Genomic DNA, 6,000 nt, shown 5'->3' on the forward strand with positions numbered 1-6,000 from the left:
AAGCAAATTACATCCACTGTTGCCTTAACGCGGGGTTTTTGGGGAATCTGTGCAGGACTGTCTTGTTCTGGCAACCAAAAACGCACTTTTTTGGTGACATTGTTATGTGCACATCACCTGTCCAGCATCCTACAAGCCAGCGCTTTGATGGGCGTAGCCTGTTACTTTCGCTCTCTCCCTCTCTCTCTCTCACGCGCTTCCGGTAGAATTTTCCGTAAGGCCCATACAAGGAGATTCCGCCCCCATTAACGTCAAAGGGGACGCATGATCTCAAAAAACTTGCCGAAACTTATGACTAACCGGAAGTAGTATTTTTGACAAAGAAATACTCCCATCAAACGTCCACCTTAACTTTTGAAACTTTGTCCATGTTTAGTATGGGATTCCAAGTCTTTAACAGTGTAAAAAGATCAGTATGCATGAACCAGCATTTCACCCCCCCTTTAAAGGAGTCTTAAAATTGAGAAATCAACATTCCCTTGAGCTTTTAAAATATATAAGGTCATGGTAATGATAAGAATATCCTGTAAGTTTCAGAGCTGAAAATGTCCTTGTTAGTCAAAGAAAAGCTTTTATTAAAACCAGACACAGCAAAGGATTTATCTCAGAATATGCCAGACCTGGACGTCATCGTGTGGTGAAACGCCATCTCAACGTAAGAACAACTCCAGATTCTTTAGCCTTGCCCACCGACTCGTACCTGACATGACAGGCCTACATAGAGATAAACCGGATCAAACTTCTAAACAATAAACATGCAGCATATCTCATTCGAATTCCAGTATTATGAATGCATGGATGAACTTTATTTTTAATGAATATCCAGCTCACGTGGGGAAGACATTGCGCATTTATTCCTTCATTTCGGCACGGGTTAGTTTGTAAACAAGGCTGAATTTGCAGGCAGACATGATGAGATTACAGGAATGAATGAAGGAAGGAACACAGGAATGTGAGTAAAACTGTTTGTTTATAGCCTATGTAATAGTATTGCATTGTTACAGATTGTTTGATATTGTGTGTACGTGTCTAACAGAACATAACTTAGCATGCTGTCACAGGCTGGAGAATCCTTTATTTGTGGTGTTGATGGTTCATTGCGATTCAGGATCAGACTCAGGCATGTATGGGCCAGGGCTCGCAAAGCCCAACGTCCCGGGGCTATGTGTTTTCCAGGCAGGCTACCAAAACATAAGCCTGGCCTGCCGACTGGCTATTTTAAATAATGAAATAACATTCCTTTTTTTGTTGTGCGTTGTTCACTCTCTTGACTTGAAATGTGAAGGAAAAATACAGTCACAGAAGTTTTGTATGTGTATGTGATGCACAGTTTGTGCCTAAAACCATGGATCGGGTTAAGTAATCAAAAAATAACATTCCAATCAATCACGGGTGGATGAGAGATAAATCATTGTGTTTGTTTGATAAATATGTTTTGTGAGCACTGTGGGCAATTTATTCCAGTTGCCGTTTTCCCACACGCTTTCAAAACAATCCCTGACGTGTATTGACAGAGGAGCAGGGGCTAATTAAATATGCAAATCTCATCCAATCCTAGTCATGGGAGCTGAAGTCTTCAGTGTGGGATGCCCATAAAAACCAATCGTTCAGGGAGAGAGCTTCAAAACCAGGATAGAAAATAGCTTGTTTTTTAATGTAAAAACCAAGCAAATGTCATAATTTGACCCCAGACAACAGTATACGTTTTTTTTTAAAGCAGTTCGTGACACCTTTAAACATCCTTTTCACAGTTTAACTAGTTTTTTTTTGTCTGCTTACATGTACTAAATATTGGAATTGAAATATTTAGTTTTTAGGATTTCCATAGCTTCAGACACAACAACATTAAGTAGCAAATATAAATTAATGTGTTTTAATGTGACCTTCCTGTGTTTACTTGTGTGGCTGCTCCTTCTGACCTTATAAATTCAACACAAAGCAATGAATCAACACACAGCCTAAGGCAAGGAGATAAACCGTTGCCAAATGTGCAAGAGAAATCTGAATCTCATGTAAGCAGCTTTAATTATGCCTGATTTGTTGGTACAGTGAGTGGGATTACGGTTCAGATTCAATTAGGATGTCTCGCAGGTAGCCACAACTACTGACACATTTAAAAATGTTCTGTTTTCAGCCATTTTTTGTAACACCTACCTAAAGCCTTAGACAAATTAAAAACATGTTTTCAATCCACCAAGAAGAAACAGAGATGCCAAAAATCATGTCTTATTTTCCTGCTACTCTGTCTGTCAGTTGCTCAAGATGTTTCTAGGAATCCCAAGGGTGCCTCCTCAAACTTGATCATTCTGTTTCTCATCCTCCTCCTCCTCCTCCTCTTTCTCCTAGTAATGTATTTAATACTCTCAAGCTTATTTGGATGTGACTATATGTGTTGGTCTCCTTTGCAACTCATTGTGTAATAATTATTTGCTTTGTCTCTCTTAGGGCCTATAAATTATTCATTGGGCACTTGAGTCTCTTGTGCCACTGTGAACACTTTGACTGCCTTTTGGGTTGCTTACGGCATGAAAACATGCTGGTGCTCACTGTAAGAGGCTGATCGCAATGACTCCTGTACATCTAGGAGGCTACAAAGCCTGAATTGAATGAATCTGTGCTTGGAAAAAGTAGTGAAGTGGAACACCTGGACTACTGTGACCAAGAACTTATTTGATATGTTGGGGAAAGACAGTCTGTGAGTGCCAGGAGGCTGCACGGGGGTCAGGCCACCATCTTGCTTACCCGATGAAGAGAAGGGAAGCCCAGCGGCACCTGCCTTATTAGCACCATGCCACCTTCAGTTGACGTAACCTCCGCCAACCTCTGGAGGAATATATATATATCATCCACAGGGCCATGCCTATACTGTAGGCCACGAAAATGTATTAGTACAGGTTTTTGCCGATTAACTAATTCAGAAGTCAGCTTCATTATTCCGCCCTTAATTAAGATCACAATGCAAATTCCTTCATTAATAGTGACACAGACAATTTCTTCTTGGCTCCACGGGGACAAGATTATATGCAGGCACCGTTGAGCAGGTTGCGAGGTGTCACCGCATATTCAAATGGCGTGCTTGTTTAATTGTAGTAAATGTAGCATGTCCGCATAGGTAAAAGAGTTTTGAGGGCCGGCGAAGGAGGGGGTACAGCCCGGGCTGAGGCCCCTCCGCTCCCCCAGGCAGCTGTTTGCGGGGCCCTGGCTGCTCCCTTGGGGCCTCTGCAGGACCGTGTTGTTGGACTCTTGTCTTTTATGGCGGCAGCAGTAAACATGACAGGCTGTTTGGGTACCATCTGTTTAAAATGGCTGCCGCATGGTAACAGGGAGATGAACTTGAGAGCTGGTTTGTGTCTGTCTCCGTGCTAACAGTCTTGTCTCCACGTCTCTGCAGGTGGACGTTTGACAGGGGAGGCGTGGATGTGTCCAGCCAGTGGAACCTGGCGTCTGCTTGAATGCCCGTCAACACTGTACGCACCCACAAATTCACACAAATGCGCACGCATGTAAAGGGGAAAAAAAAGCTCTTCACAGCTCTTCGGTTTCTGACAGATTGATCGGAGTTGCCAGAACATTCTGTGGCTGTCAGTTTTGTAGCAACTAAATCATTTTCCCCAAAGATTTGGGCATTTAAAATTAAGATTTTACGCAGGGAATCATATGCCAAAAAAGCACCTTTTGCAAGTCACATGCATTAAACATTCAGATGACAATGTTTTGATGAATTGCTGACCATTCGTTGACCCCCTGATGTTTGTTTTCGGGCCTCTTCTGACCAGAAACGCATTGCATATTTGACATCTTTTCTTTTAAGATTGGTCTCTTTTCTCTTTTTTACTTTCTTTTAAAGAACCAGTGATAAACTTACCTGGTGATAAGATTTGAACAGTTTTCCAACATAAAATAGACAACATAAACACTGGAATGCTCAGTAACAGGTCAGTAGTTTATTCAAACAATTAGAAATGTCGTTCAATTTTGTTTAAAGAAAATATTTTTTTGCAATATTTCCACAGACCCGCAGATTGAAAACCCTGGCTTTATACACTGATATTTTTCTACCAGTATATCAAGAATAGCTATCTCACTCTATCAATATCTACTCTCATTGGTAAAATTATAATACTCTTTTGTTGTATTTGTGTCCCTGCACATACAGTTTTGAACCTGTAGCAAGGTCTTTTTTCTCCACCCATTCCATTTACATTGAATAGGTCATTGGTAGCCAACTAGGTGGAACTAATTTGGCACAGAAGTGTGGAATGACTGGGCATTGTGTCACATGAAGCCACTGGGTTATAATGAGGAATACTTGATTAGTGTTAAGCAGGAGAACATGACTGTCTAAGCCAAGCGTGGAATGGGATCGTGCTCAATGGCGTGTAGTTAGGTGATATTCAAGATTTACAATCTTTGTAGTACTTTTTAAAATTGTATTATATAGTGAATATTTCAAATAGGTTAATTAGATAACAAATGTATATTATTAGAGAATAAACATAAAGTTTATGTTCAATTTATTTATCAAATGAGTCTAAATTGAAGCTGTTCATTATAGGCATTTGAAACATTTTAATGTTTTTCAGAATTATTATAAATGTTTCCTGCAACACTTAGCATAATATAGACTGAATATTCATGCACTGACCCTGTTCAAAGTTGAGGGTGTTTATTCATGGGTCATGAATACTTAAGCTTTTTTCCTTCAGATTAATTTCCGCCTCTGTCTGTTTTGAATGGGACCATTACAGTTGTGAAGCTCTAATTAAGCACTACCTTTCAATACAGAAGGCTCTACCATCTGGTTGTTGTCGTGTGCACCACAAACATAAGGGCACTGACAAAAACTGAGATGAGAATTACAACACAAAGCCCAAAAAACACCCTTAACTTTTCAAATTAGAAATGACAGCATAAATGTTTCTCGCACAATAAAATGTAAACAATATCTTCAAATGAGAATCGATGCATCCTTTCATGAGATATCAAGGGGATATAAGCATAATTATAATAAAATTGTCAATCAATAATACCATATTATCATACCCAATCATAACCAATAGATGCAGAATCTAATATTTTAAATGTGTTCATAATTATAGGATCATGATATTTCACGTATATAATAAATGTATTAAATATATGTAACGGTTTACAGTGATAAATTGCATATATCAACATTTGCTGAAAAAATGCTGATAATTCATAGATATCTGACAATTTTTGGTAAATATAGCTAAGCATTGATGTTCTTGATTGATGGTCAAAATATGTATTATTAATTTAAGGATATTAATATTAATTTTTGTTAGTCTGAACTCGTGGTGGGTATCATAAAACAGAATTATGGCACCTTTATTGCACTTTTATTGCAATGATTGGTTAATCTTTCACCTGTGGTCAAGAGGGATGAAAACATAGCAAATCCTTCTTTAGATCTCTAGACATACAATATGTGGTTGTGTGTTTGTTACACATTAGCTGTGAAATTTCAGCCACATCTGCAACTAAAAACTCAGAACACCAGGAAATATTACATAACTGCTTATTTATCTAATGAATATTAAGAATATGGTCAAAGCTGCATCTCCATGGCTGTTGACTTCTTTAAATCAATACAGATGTGATGACGTTTGTAAAGCAGTGAACATGTGAAAGGACTTCAGCTAGATTTAGCTGCGTGAGGCCAAATCAAATATTGAGTGAATTAAGGAGGGGTGTTGACACATCAAAGACCTGCCTTCCGTCAGAGAGAGATTAAAGAAATCCTTGAAGAACTGGGTGAAGGAGAAAAAAATAGTCCTCCTGTAACCACACTGCTTCAGTCAATACCTGACCCACTGTACACCTAAAATATCCTTGAATGAAGAGGACAAAATAAGCTGCAACTGCCTTTTGGCCAGCATCTTCTCAAGGAATTTCCCGGATAACCTTTGAGGCTTTGACTCTGAGAATAGATGTGAGACAGGATCGTGCAAATTTTGAATTGAAGAATTGGTTCCC

At 39.1% G+C, this 6,000-nt stretch overlaps 1 long non-coding RNA gene across 1 annotated transcript in view; it reads left to right on the forward strand.

Annotated features, from left to right (window-relative positions):
* LOC137075451 (uncharacterized) overlaps positions 1-4,258 on the forward strand; it is a 69,283-nt gene extending 65,025 nt beyond the window's left edge. The window contains exon 3 of the long non-coding RNA XR_010905046.1: positions 3,392-4,258. This is a non-coding gene — a long non-coding RNA (uncharacterized lncRNA). The remainder of the gene's footprint in view (positions 1-3,391) is intronic.
* The last annotated feature ends 1,742 nt before the right edge of the window (positions 4,259-6,000 follow it).

This window comes from Pseudorasbora parva, chromosome 5, assembly GCF_024679245.1.
Source record: "Pseudorasbora parva isolate DD20220531a chromosome 5, ASM2467924v1, whole genome shotgun sequence".
Taxonomy (NCBI): Eukaryota; Metazoa; Chordata; class Actinopteri; order Cypriniformes; family Gobionidae; genus Pseudorasbora; species Pseudorasbora parva.